General features: G+C 46.8%; 1 protein-coding gene across 6 annotated transcripts in view; it reads left to right on the top strand.

Moving 5' to 3' along the window:
- The window catches only part of KDM6B (lysine demethylase 6B), a 104,238-nt gene that overhangs the window by 16,367 nt on the left and 74,701 nt on the right, over positions 1 to 13,170 (top strand). For 4 of the 6 annotated variants that reach the window (XM_042476476.1, XM_042476477.1, XM_042476467.1 and 1 more), the window contains one exon: positions 4,028 to 4,131. The exons of 1 other annotated variant lie outside the window; for it this stretch is intronic. The gene's annotated coding sequence lies outside the window, so the exon portion shown is untranslated. The remainder of the gene's footprint in view (positions 1 to 4,027; positions 4,132 to 13,170) is intronic. One more of the 6 variants, XM_042476469.1, reaches the window with a different exon arrangement.

The raw sequence follows: 13,170 nt of genomic DNA, 5'->3' as shown, positions 1-13,170 counted from the left end.
AACTCTATCCTGTTGCACGTCATTGGGACAGAGCCAGATCCCCCCATTTTCCCACCACCCAAAATGAAAGAAATAGATTTTCCCACCACCCAAAATGAAATAAATAGAGACTGGTTGAATCCAAAACACATCATCCCCATTTTTGCTCTTAAGATAAAATCAGTCCGGAATAATCACCTCTCTCTTGCAGATCTTGCAGTGTTAATTCAGAACAATGGCCCTTGTTGCCAGTCTAGCAAAGGATCAATCCAGACTAATGATTCGCTTGCAGAATTCAAAGATATGGCCATGTTAGTCTGTAGAATCAGTATGTAGAGAGATCTTGTAGCACTTTTGAAACTAACTGAAAGAAAGACTTTTGCAGACCCTCATTGTTGTGTGTCTTCAACTTGTTTCTGACTTACGGCGACCCTAAGGCGAACTTGTCATGGGATTTTCTTGGCAAGAGTTGTCTGAGGAGGTTTGCCATTGTCTTCCCCTGAGGCTGAGAGTTTGTTACTTGCCCAAAGTCACCCAGTGGGGTTCATGGCTGAGCAAGAAATCGAACCATGGTGTCCAAGATCCTAGTCCAGCACTCAAACCAATATGCGGCCTAGTGAGGTATTATTCCAGAATAACCACCTTCCCTTTTAGAAATAGTAAAGTATTAATCCAGAATAGCCTCCCCCTCCCTTTTAGACCTAGCAAAGCATGAATCCAGAATCACTGTCCGCTCCGCTGCAGATCTAGCAAAGTATTTACAATCTGTAAGATGCTCTGAGACAAATACTCTGAATAAAAATAAAATAACTACTGCTCCTCCTGTGACGATCTAGCAAAGTATTAATCTAGAATAGCCTCCCCTTTTTTTTTAGACATGTGTGTGTATGTGCCTTTAAGTTGCCTCTGGACCTGTCATGACCCCTTGAATTTCATAGGGTTTTCTTAAGTAAAGAATCCTCAGATGTTGTTTTGCCAATTCCTTTCCCTGAAATGCAGCCTCAGCAACTGGCATTTGTTGATGGGTTTCCATCCATGGACTACCCAGAGCTGACTCTGCTTAGCTCCCAAGAACAGATGAGATCTGGTGCCTTTGGCATATTTAGGCCTTTCTGGGAATTGTAGTCCAGAAAGAAAGCTAACTGGTTTTGAGCAGAGCAGGTAGAGGTAGCATTTTCTTCTTGACTTGGATGGCTTCTTTTCCATCTGCTTGTAATCTTGTGGAATTGTTCATATCTGTGTCACTTTGATCCAAGACAATTTACTGCCTGAGGCAGAGTAGCAGGACCCCCCCCCCCCCTTTCCTCTTTCTCCCTGGTCTTTGTTGGCAGTGTCCCACCCAAGCATTAACTAGGGCTGACTCTGCTTAGATTCCAAAATCAGATGGGATCTGGTGCCATAGCAAGGTATTGGTCCAGAATAACCTCCCCTTGCTGTTTTACATATAGCAAAGTGTTAATCCAGAATCACTCTCCCTCCCTTGCTGATCTGCCAAAGTAAGCAAGGATTGAAATTGAGGTGGGAATAGCTTCCTTTTATTGCCACCCTTCTTGTTTGCAAGCAAGACAATTGTGTTCAGAGTCAGAGGATTTGGAGTGGTGTGTATATGGATGTATCCTATGATCTCTCCCCCATTTTCTTTTTTAATTCAGATACTGGTTTTTGTTTATTGTGTGTCTTCAAGTCATTCCTGACTTATGGCAACCCTAAGGCAAAGCTATCATGGGGTTTTCTTGGCAAGATTTATTCAGAGGAGGTTTGCCATTGCCTTCCCCTGAGGCTGAGAGAGTGTGACTTGAGAGAGATTACCCAGTGGTTTTCCATGGCCAAGCTGGAAATCGAGCCCTGGTCTGCAGAGTCACAGTCCAATGCTCCAACCACTCTGCCATGCTGGATATTTATATCCCATCCTGTATCATAGCATCTGTGGAACGGAGGCATTGTGTACAGTTAAACCAGCCATCAGTTGGAAGGAACACCTGCACTTTCTTTCCAATATCTCTCCTTTCTCATTCCTCTCCCAGGGGGATCGGGGGAATGTCCAGTAGGGGGGTCCTTCATGGCAGGTGGCCCATCTATTTCTCAGCACAACAACCTGTTGCCTCTCCCTCTCTGCACCTCACCCCAATTCCCTTTGCGGTGAGGGTTTATGCCTCACGAGTTAGCAACCGTTTTTTACTTTGTGGTTGTATGCCTTTGGTTTCCAGCCTCTTCCCCTCCACCATGATGGGTAGCAGGGGAGTAATCGCTGCCCCCAGAATGAACTGGGGCATTGCTAGTAGGTTTTTTCCCCCTTCTGAATTTTTAAAAATTACTTTGTAATGGGAGAGTTAGACTTGAGTCCTATCCCTCCCTGCCTTGGAAAGCTGAATCTTAGCCTCACCTGTAAGATGGTGCCATTTTTAAATTGTCTTGTGTGAATTAGGGAAGGAGAAATAGATCATGCACAGATGGCACACTGGTCGCTCATTCCTTTTAGGGATCTTGTTCTTACCTACGCAACTCTCCATCTAATTCTGGGCAAGACAGTCCCCTATATTGTGATATCTCCCCCCATAGTGGGATTCTTCTCTCTCTTATGTTGCTCAGGATTGATGCTTCCTTGTCTCCAAGCACCTGCCTGCAAAGGCTCTTCTCTATATTTGGTGAGAGACCTCTTTTCTTTTGTGTATTCTACTGCAGTGGGGTAGTGCCTTAAATGCACTTACCAGAGGCTATTTTTGAAGCCTCTACTCTGTGGTTTTTCTGTTTGTTTGAAGTTCAGAGCTGCTTGTTCGAGGGCATCTGATAGACTGAATGCAGTTTTTACTAGCCTTCTGAATTCTTCATTCCCTTCACACACACACACACACACACACACACACTCTCTGCTCCAGCAGCCAAGGTTTCGGAGCATTCATCCAGCCTTCTTCATATACATTAAAACCTCCACGCCCCAAGCCCACTCCTTCGCAATCTTTATGGTACAGTATAATAATAAGAGCTCTGGGGAGAGATTTATGCAGAACCAAATGGAAGTCAAATTACACTTTGCTTCTTCCGTGGAGCAGAGGGGGTCTTCGAATCTTTGAATTTCTACCTGTCCTTCTAATCTTAGACACCTGAGGGCTGTTGGTGATTGTTCAGCTTTTGCCAAAAATGCTGTTTGTGCATGCTCAGAGGCATACTACTGTCAAGTCGCATTTGTTGAAATTGGAACTTTCAACATGTTGAAGGCATAGATTCCGTGATTCTGGATAGTAAGATTTCTTTGGATGAAGAAGGGAATTTCATTTCTTAATCTGTTTTAAGAAGCTGGGATGGGTTTACACACACTTCTACATTAAAAGGAAGCCTTGGAAAAGGAAGTGGAGAAAGCAAAAGCAGGGTGACAGAGACCAAAAAATAGTCTTGCAGTGTTTTTTTCTGTCCTCTGCTCAGTGCCACTATTCTTCCCATTTTACAGATGGAAATATTCAGGCCAAAAGAGCCAGGGCTACAGTGGACCTACCAGGGATGTCAAGAATGAAACACCAGGGAGACACATGGTACCTTGGGAACTGAGCCAAAAAGATTCCCACACCAAAATAAATAAATCAGTGCTGGACAAAAATGGAAAAGCTTTAATGCCCCTTAATTGCTGTACTCACGTAGCTCCATAAGGACATGAAAAAGACTCAACCATACAGAAGATACCTGTTTTCCTGATAAACAAAACCTTACCAACCACAGTCTGAAAATAAATTTCCCAGGAAAACTGTTGCAATTATAGAACATAGGGGAGTTTGAGATCTCTTTCTCTTCCTCCTGTCTTAGACTGCAGATAGGTGTTACTGGAGGTAAAAAAGGTGAAGAAGCTGGAACAACAGAGAGAGGGGGGTTTATAGTTTGCTTATGAGTAACTGGAAAACTACAGAAGTCAGGCAGGCATGTATGACCTATTGAAAGTAATTGAACCAGGGATTCTGGGAGTTAGGTCAACTATTGTAGCATGTTCTATATGCAAAGATAAGCTAACATGTTGGGCTATCTATACCAGTAGTAACAAAACCTGATTTGTTTTTTTTAGGGCAGGGGTACTTCAGCACTTGTTACCTGCTTTCCCCATGTCTACCTCACAACTGCTAAAATCATTAAATGGAGATGCTCCCCAATTTTCCTGGATAATGGTGGGTACGTCATTTGTCTTTATCTCTACAGACTGTTATGTTGCAAAGACTTGCATTGTCGGCAGCTTCAACTTAGCCCTATAAATGAGACATCTCCAAGAACCCTAGTCATTCCTGCTCAGGTCTTGCAGATCTGCATCTGCCATGGCTTCTTTGACTGAATCAATCCATCTGTAATATAGGCCCAATACAGACTGGTGTTTTGTGGCGTGGCAGTGGCGGTTCTAGGGTTAGGCACCACGCACCAACCACATGGTCCCTAACCTTAGTACGTCATGGCGACGGTTTCATGATGACATCACCGCCACACGTTGCTGTGTGTCGCTTACGTCACAAATGCACCAATGGTGCACATGTGATGTAACCCAGATGCTGCAAAAAGAACCCGGAAGAACCAGGTTCTTTTTACTGCACACGGATGCCGCGAGGTTTGGCGGCTGCAGTGTCCTTCCGCAGGTAAAATGGGAGAATCCAGCCCACCCTTTCAGGCAGTCTTTACTGCTCCATAGTCATCGTCTTTTGTACAACTTCACCAAGCTTTATCATTTTTTCCAATGTTCTGAGAAAAGGTTCCCACATTCTTGAGAATGTTACACATCCCCACTCCTTTTATTTGGTACCCATTTTACAGAACTGAGCAAGGCTGAGCCCAAATGGTAAATCCTGCAACAGTCTCAGTCCTTGCCAACCAAGTTTCCCAGTCTTCTTGCACTCCCCCACATAAGCCTTAAATCTTTTAAGTGCTTTGGAGAGATTGAAGATGGGGTAGGGATTGGAGGTGGGGGAGTAACGGATGGGCACCTGGGGTTGAAACTGGTAGTCTGGGAAACCAGACTCCTGGGTTCAAAGCCAAGCATTTCTATTGGAAGTCTAGGTGGTCCTTTGCCTGTGATTGGCTGCCGAAGTAAATCAGCCATTGCAAACGTGATGGTTGTGTGATGGCTACCAGGGGGTCTGTGGGGGAGTGGCTGGTGGGGAAGCAATGGGGGGGGAACATCAGCCGGAGGACAGGAGCAGCAGCACAGCTGTGGCTGTTGGAGTAGTTGGAGCCCGTGGCTCACGTGACAGATTTGTACACACTTTCATGCTCCTAGTGGTGCATGGGTTTGCATACATGGGGTCGGAGTGGAGAGATTCCTCCCACTCTGCTATGATGAACATGCTGGCCTCCAGTCTGGGAGACAACTCCTGAAATGATGGCTTCTAGCATCTCTCGGCTGCCTACCTTTCCCTTCCACCTCTGATTCTTGTAAAAGACAAAAAGAGGGGATTGAAAAGCTGTACATTAGCATGCAGGAGAGGGGGAAGAAGAGGAGGGAAGAAGGGCAGTGGCACCTAGGGGGTAATTTTAATTTTATTTTTCAGGAAAGAGGGAGTGGGTAAGGATGCCTACATTTTGTTGCAGGGGGTCTGAGTGGATGTTGGAGCAGGCCCTCCTTAGAAGCAGGAGTCCTGGTTTCCCCTTGGAAGAGAGATTGGTGGCAGGCATGGCTGTGACTCACCAGGGGAAGCGTTGTTAAGGCTCCTTCCCTCCACCATCCACCTTTTCTCTTCCGATGCACCCGCCTGCCCCCACCCCAGACTTCCCCCGCATCTCCACCTTGTGTTGTCTTTGCAAGCAGCTTATATAACGTCTGCTGTTTGCTTGTCCTGGGTTGAACTCTCTGGCTGAAATCAGCAAGGAAGACGATTGCGGGGAGGGAAGGGGGGCGGCGTTGTGGCGGCTTTGCTGATCATGTTAAGAGATTGAGAAAGAAAGAGCAAGAGGGGAAACACACACCAGTTGGAAGCTGCAAAAGTGGGTATGTGGGTCAGAGTTTCAGTGCCTTACTAGGAAATTGTCAACAACTCCTGCAGGGTTAGAAGGACACCCATGCACCTGTGTATCTTGCGCCTCCAGGCAGGTTGCAAATTCCACCTTTGCCTTGTTCTTTTCCCCTCCCAGTATGCACAGAGGCCAAGGAGGGGATTCATCTATTGCAAAACCAAAATTAAATAAAATCTCATCAACTGGGGAAAAGTCACCAGTAACAAGACCAACTCTTAAGAAGAAAGATAGGGAGGGTCTTGATTTTGTCCAGATGTAGTGCGGTGAGGGTGTTCCTATTTGTGATTTGGAGGGTGCCCTGATGTTGTTAGGATAGTGGGGTGTGTGGTAAAGGGGTACAAGAACTTGAGGAGTAGTGACGTATCTGGTGGCATCTATGTGGAAGAAAGAAAAAAGCGAAAGAGATTGAAATTGGGTCCTTTCTTTCTTTCTTTCTTTCTTTCTTTCTTTCTTTCTTTCTCCCATTTGCCCCGGTGCCTCTGCCGCTGCCCTCCTGTGGCCAGAGTTGGGGTGAAAGGTCACAGAAGATTACGCTGCCTCAGCGCGTGCCCTCCGGCAGTTGCTGGGTAACACCCCCTTCTCCGCTCTCCATTCAAGCTCAAGCTATAAATATTCCCTAGGTCCCCCCTGGGACCTGTCTTGCTTGCTGTTGGGAGTGGCTGGGGTGGGGGTGGAATTGCAGATCTTCATCCGGTTTTGCAAGGAATGGGGGGAAGGGCCTGCTTCCTGCACATGTGCAGACACACAACACACACACACACCTGCTCAGTAATGTCCTGACTCACCCAGGTCAAAGTGTGGCTTGCACAGAACATAGAATCCCCTCCCAGTGCATCCTCTTATCCACTAGGTGCCACTGCCCTTCTTCCCTCCTCTTCTTCCCCCTCTCCAAGCTTCTGTCTATGGAATCCTGCCATACTGCCTTCCTCCCAGCTCTCAAGCATGTTTCCCTGTTGGAAAAGCCATCTGTCTTCTCTCCCCAGTTCCCAAATGTTGGCTGGGTCAGTCACAAATGCTTGATCCCTGCTGGGGGCGGGTGGAAAAGTCCCTTTGGAGGGGGAAGCAATGTAGAGAAAGGAGCTGGACTGGAGCGCGCACACACATTCTCTCTTGCATGCTCATGGACACACACACACACACAGAGGCACACCATCTCTGGTGGCTGATAAGGACACTGAACTGCCTTGATAGGGGAAGAGGGAAACTCCCTCCTCCTTGCTTGCCTGTGTTCATTTCATTTCCTGGACCGGCCACGTTCACAGAGAGAGTTTAGGATTTCACAGTAGAATCATAGGAGTTTATCACACGGGAGGTATCCTTTGCAGATATGGGATTTAAAACCCTAAAATAGCCCCCAAAAGATATGCAAAAGTGGGGTTGATTTTCAGACAAGTCGGGGTTAACGCGCATTAACGCAATATTAACCTGGACAGAGAGTGGAGAAAAACCAACCACTTTTTACTTTCAGGATTTTCCAAAAGTGAAAAGAATTGCGTTTTGTCAACTTTCTGTCTGGGCTGATGTCACGTTAATGCACTTTAATGCCAACTTTGTCTGAAAATCAGTTGCACCTTTGCATGTCTTTTCTAGCTTCTGTCCAGGTTAATGCTGTGTTCATCTGGAAGTCGTCTGATAATCATTCCGCTTTTGCGGGTTTTTTCAGTTTAAATCTCATTTTCCCTTCCATGTGATGAACTCCATAGAGTTGGAAGACACCCCAAGGGTCAGCCAGTCCAACTCATGATCAAAGCACCCCCAAAAGATGGCCATCCAGACTCTGTTTAAAAACCTCCAGAGAAGGAGACCCCATCACCCTCCGAGGGAGTGCGTTCCGCTGTCAAACAGCTCTCACTGTCAGGAAATGTTTACGTGGAATCTCTTTTCCTGTAGCTTGCATCCATTGTTCCAGGTCCTATTTTCTGGAGCAGCAGAAAACAAGCTTGCTCCATCCTCAATGTGTCACCTCTTCTCTTTTCCAGGCTAAACATCCCCAGCTCCCTAAGTCTTTCCTCATAAGGCATGATTTCTAGGCCCTTCACCATTTTGGTGGCACTCCTTTGGACACCCTCCAGTTTGTCAACATCCTTTTGTGGTACCCCCAACTGGATGCAATATTCCTGGTGAGGCTTGACCAAGACAGAATAGAGTGGCACTGGCAGTGTACAGACCACCCCTTTGGGGCGGCTTGCACCCGCCCCTTTCACCGACGGATCGGGGCCTCAGCTACTACAGCGGCAGCCCTGAGGCCCCGATCCACCGCTTTTCCAGGCCGCGGGGAAGCGGCAAAAGGCCACTTCCCTGCAGCCTGGAAAGGGGTGTCCTTGGGGCTTCAAGCCCCAAGGACACCCCGACAGCAGCGAGGAAAGGGATGTGTTGCTGGTGCAGCTGTGTAAAGGCTGCGCCAGCGATACAAACCCAGGAAAGAGCTCCAAAATGGAGATCCTTCCGGTGCCACGGAAAGGGCACCACAGGCACCCTTCAGCAGTGCCAGGACATCAAGTCTGCGCTGCTCCGTTTGGAGGCGGCCTGGTTGTGACGTCATAATGGCGGCGCCCATGTAGAATGGGCACCACCATTACAACGTACTAGGATTGCGGGGCATCTGGAAAGGACGCCCCGAGGCAACCCTAGTACGCGTGCAGGCCGGCACAAAGCGCCGGTCTGTACAGCACCACTGTTACTTCCCTTGATCTAAACACTATACTTCTATTGATGCAGCCTAAAATTGCATTGGCCTTTTTAGCTGCCGCATCACACTGTTGACTCATGTTCAACTTGTGTTCTACTAGGACTCCTAGATCCCTTTCACATGTATAAATCTCCTGAAGCCAGGTGTCCCCCATGCTATAGCTATGCATTTCATTTTTTCTGCCCTTGTAGAACCTTATATTTCTCCGTGTTGAAATTCATTTTTTTAGCTTTGGCCCTTGGAGGCTTAGGGAGTAGAAATTGGGGAAAGGGTTACTCATTAGGACTACATCTCCCAGAATCCAGCGTGGCAGCACTGGGAGAATTCTGAGATCTGTAGTTTAAAAAATTAAGCCGTGAGCAGAGTAGCAGAGACACCTGACCATGCTGGCTAAGGAATTTTGGGAGTTGTAATCCAGGAGAAACGTAACTATTTGTGGGCAGGTCATTCTGGGAGTTGTAGTCCAGAAGAAACGGGGGTCCTTTGTGGGCAGATCAGGGGCAGAAGTAGCTGGCAGTGCTAGCTGGGAGATTCTGGGAATTATGTGTGTGCACGCCTTCAAGTTGCCTGTCGACATATGGTGACCCTTTGAATTTTCTAGGGTTTTCTTAGGCAAGGAATACTCAGAGGTGGTTTTGTCCATTCTTTCCCCTGAAATGTAGCCTACAGCACTTGGCATTTGTTGGCAGGCTCCTGTCCAAGTACTAACCAGAGCTGACTCTGTTTAGCTTCCAAGTTCAGATGAGATCTGATGCCTTTGGGATGCCTTTCTGGGAACTGTAATCCAGAAAGAAAGCTTACTGGTTGTGAGCAGACCAGGTATAGGTGGCATTTTCCTCATGACTATAATGGCTTCTTTTCCATCTGCCTGTTATCCTGGAATATGGTTCACATCTGTGCAGCATTGACCAAGATAATTTACTGCCTGAGGTAGAGTAACAGACGATGCTCTTTCTTCCACCCCTTCCTCTTTCTCATCCATGTTGAGGTGCATAAGTACACAGAGCTAACCAGGTTCTCCTTCTTTGGAGGTCTTTAAATAGATGCTGGATGGCCATCTGTCAGGAGTGCTTTGGTTGTGAGTTTCTGCATGGCATTTGATGACCCTTGAGGTCTCTTCCAACTCTATGATTCTAAGTTACAAGTATACAGGGGGCAGGAATCCTCTGCTCAGCCTTGGGAGGTAAAAGTACCTCCACACCAAATGGAGCGACTAACCCACTTGTGGCCATTAGTGTAGCATTGACAGAAGCCTGGTAAGGCACCCATTTGCTCACAGGTACCTCTGGGAACTCCATGAGTGGTTTTTGTTGTTGTTGCTGTTGTGTGCCTTCAAGTAATTTCTGACTTATGGTGACTGTAAGGCTAACCTATCATAGAAATTCCTTGGCAAGATTTGTTCAGAGGAGATTTGCCATTGCCTTCTCTTGAGGCTGAGAACATGTGACTTGCCCAAGGGTACTCAGTGAGTTTCAGGTCAAGCAGGGAATCTCCAGAGCCATAGTCCAACACTCAAACTACTATGCCACCCTGTGTTCTGGATAAGTGACATACCCAGATATACTGGCTCTGAAGATAGAGGTTATAGATAGCTCTCAGAACTAGTAGCCCCTTTTATGCCTTCATGAAATCTGAAATCTATCCCTGTGATTCCTCAGCTTATACATGATGCTGCCCCACTTCAGTGGCATAATGGTAAATTTCAAAATGCAGGCTGTCATCATGATAGCTCCTCACATCCATCTGCGTACCTACAAGGAGAATTCCCCAAATATAAGCAGTTGTGTTGATCCAGGTCAACAAAGCAAGGCATAATGGTTTTCACCTGCATGAGCCGAGTCTTCTGTAAGGTTAATGGAACTTAACTGTCTATTCAAGACCAAGCCAGCCTTGGAATGTTTTGCATTACCGTAAGAATAGTCCACCAGTGTTGGGGGAAATCCATTTCCCCTCTGGCTCCTGGGGGTCAGCAGGGTCACAGCTAAATTCAGAGGGAATAAGGGAAATTAAAGGGCAGGGTGTGTGTGTTAAAGATGATGTTAGAGCAGGGGTTGGCAACCTATGGCCCACGGGCCCGATCTGGCCCAGCGAGGCCTTGGGACCGGCCCCAGCCCGGTCCTGCCACCGACTACCGCCCCCGCCGCAGCTTCCTCGCCGCTCCGGGCGCCATTTTGAGTTCGGCCCCCCAGTTGTCTGAGGGACAGCAGCCCGGCCCCCGGCTCAAAAAGGTTGCCTACCCCTGTGTTAGAGTCTTTGCCAATCAAAGACTCAATGCTGTAAGCCCTGGATGCCATTGCCCAGTCCTCGCTCCCTCTTGTACATAACAGTCACATACAAATATATGCACATGCATCTTAAGGAGTTGAGATGAGGACACACACCACTGCTGCTCCTCCTCTATGTAGCACTTACAGTTTGCAAAGCTGTGATATGATCTTTATTTTAGATGAGTATAGCATCAGATGGGTATCCCAATTATTCCTCCCCCCCCCCGACTCCTCTTCTTTTCTCTGCAACTGGAGAGCTAAGGGAGTGAGAGTAGGTGGCTTCACCATGCAGCAGAAGGGGTACACCAAAGAGATGTTGGCGGTATGTGGGTGGGGAACTCGAACCCACATCCCCTGGTTTCTCAGTGTCTCTCGCATTCAGTTTTCGTCTCCGTTGCAGCCCTTGCCAGCCCTGATTCAGAAGGGTGGGGGGAACAGAGAGAGAAGAGCCATCTGTCTCCCCATCTGTGTTTTGAGCAGGGTGAAATCCGCTTTGTGGGATGTTTGGTGGTATGGGAGATTGCACTGGATTCAGTTCTCCCACTGCAGCCTTACTGGCTGGCCACACAGAGGGGACTTCCCCTGTGCTGTGTAGGGGGAATTGTGGAAAGACAGCTAGGCTTGGCTGGTGACAGGGACAATGCCCCTGAAATGCAGCTCATTGCAAGAAGAAATCTCTGCTTGCAAATGAGGGCTTGAGAGGGGGAAGGGTCCACTTTTTTGGAGAAAAATTCCCAGAATCCTTCAGCCAGCATGAGTAGGATACTAATGCAATGAAGAAACAGCCACATAGCCACTGGTTGTCATGGGTCTGTTAAGGCCACAAACTGAAGGTTTTGACTTCCATAATCATTGTGCCAGAATGGAATTTGTGGAATTCTAGGGACAGGTTGATCCAGTGGCCAAGAGACTAGTCCCCATGAACCTTCTCTGTTAGGAGTTGGAATCCATGGCAGGAGGAAAGCAAGATAATAAATAAATAATAGTGGTATGCTTAGTTTTGGAGAGACAGCAGGGTGTAGCGATTTGTGTTTTGGACTAGGGCTCTGGAATACTAGGGTTCAAATCCCTGCTAAACCATGGAAGCCCTCAGGGTTACCTTGGGCAAATTACCATTTCAGAGAAAGGCATTGACAAACCTCTGAATAATAAACCTGGCCAAGTAAACCCTAAGAGATGCTTACTATAGTCAAATGTTGACTTGAATGTACATGTCAACTGCAGCCAGGGACAGGTTGCAGTCTTTTCATTGTCCTCAGTCCCTTTTGCTTATCAAACAGGGGTCAGAACAGGAGCTCCAGCTTGCTCATTTGGCCAGGGGTCAGTGGGATGACAGTCTGCATTGGACGAAGGTACTGCCCATGTTAGTTGACCTGCCAGTGGGGTGTATAGTTTTTGTCCCTTGACACTTTGTGCTTCCTTAGAGATTTCAGGATTGTGTTATCCAGGCTTACGTATGTACAATAATGTCATCCTTTGGTTAGCATTGTCTTCCTGTAGACAAGCCACTGTAGACAAATGATGCCCCTCAAGCATCCTGGCCATATCCTTTACCCACATTGTCTTGTTTTTTGACCAATATATATTACCTAAATGGTGGCATGTAGCAAATGGGTCTTATGTTTTACATATGTCCTTCTGCCAGCCTCAGCTAGTTGTAGAATTCTGGAATTTTTAATTTTTTTTATTTCTCTCCTTGTTTTTTTTTAGGATAGCAGTATCTACACTACACAGTTATAACAGTTTGGTACCACTTCAGCTGCCATGGCTACCTCCCACAAAACCTTTGGAATTGTTGAGGTATCGAGAGAGCATTATGTAGTTCAGGGGAGTGGATTATTCCTGTCTAGCAGGGAATTCTAAGTAAATCCTTCACCAAACTACAAACCTCAGGATTGTCCAGGATGAGGCCAGAATGCTTAAAACGGTATCAAGCTGTCTAATCTAGTGTATATATGCTCTGAAAAATGGGAATCACATAGCTGCCATGATGCTGTTGGACTGCAATTCTCAGCATCCCTAGCCAAGGTAATATGTGATGAGGAATGCTTTGCAGTTCTACAATATTTGGAGGGCTGCAAATGCATGATCCCTACACCTGCCCTAAGTCAAGGATGTGGACATACCTGGGAAGGGTTCAGAGAAAGATAAATCTTTCAAAAGAAAAAGCAGATTAGGTCTAGATAGATAAAAAATTTTATGATGGTACTGGTGGTCAGAGATGATTGATGGTAATGATGACAATAGTGGTGGTGATGG

This window comes from Sceloporus undulatus, chromosome 6, assembly GCF_019175285.1.
Source record: "Sceloporus undulatus isolate JIND9_A2432 ecotype Alabama chromosome 6, SceUnd_v1.1, whole genome shotgun sequence".
Taxonomy (NCBI): Eukaryota; Metazoa; Chordata; class Lepidosauria; order Squamata; family Phrynosomatidae; genus Sceloporus; species Sceloporus undulatus.
Note: the sequence above shows the minus strand (reverse complement) of the source record. Positions and strands in the feature narration are given on the sequence as shown.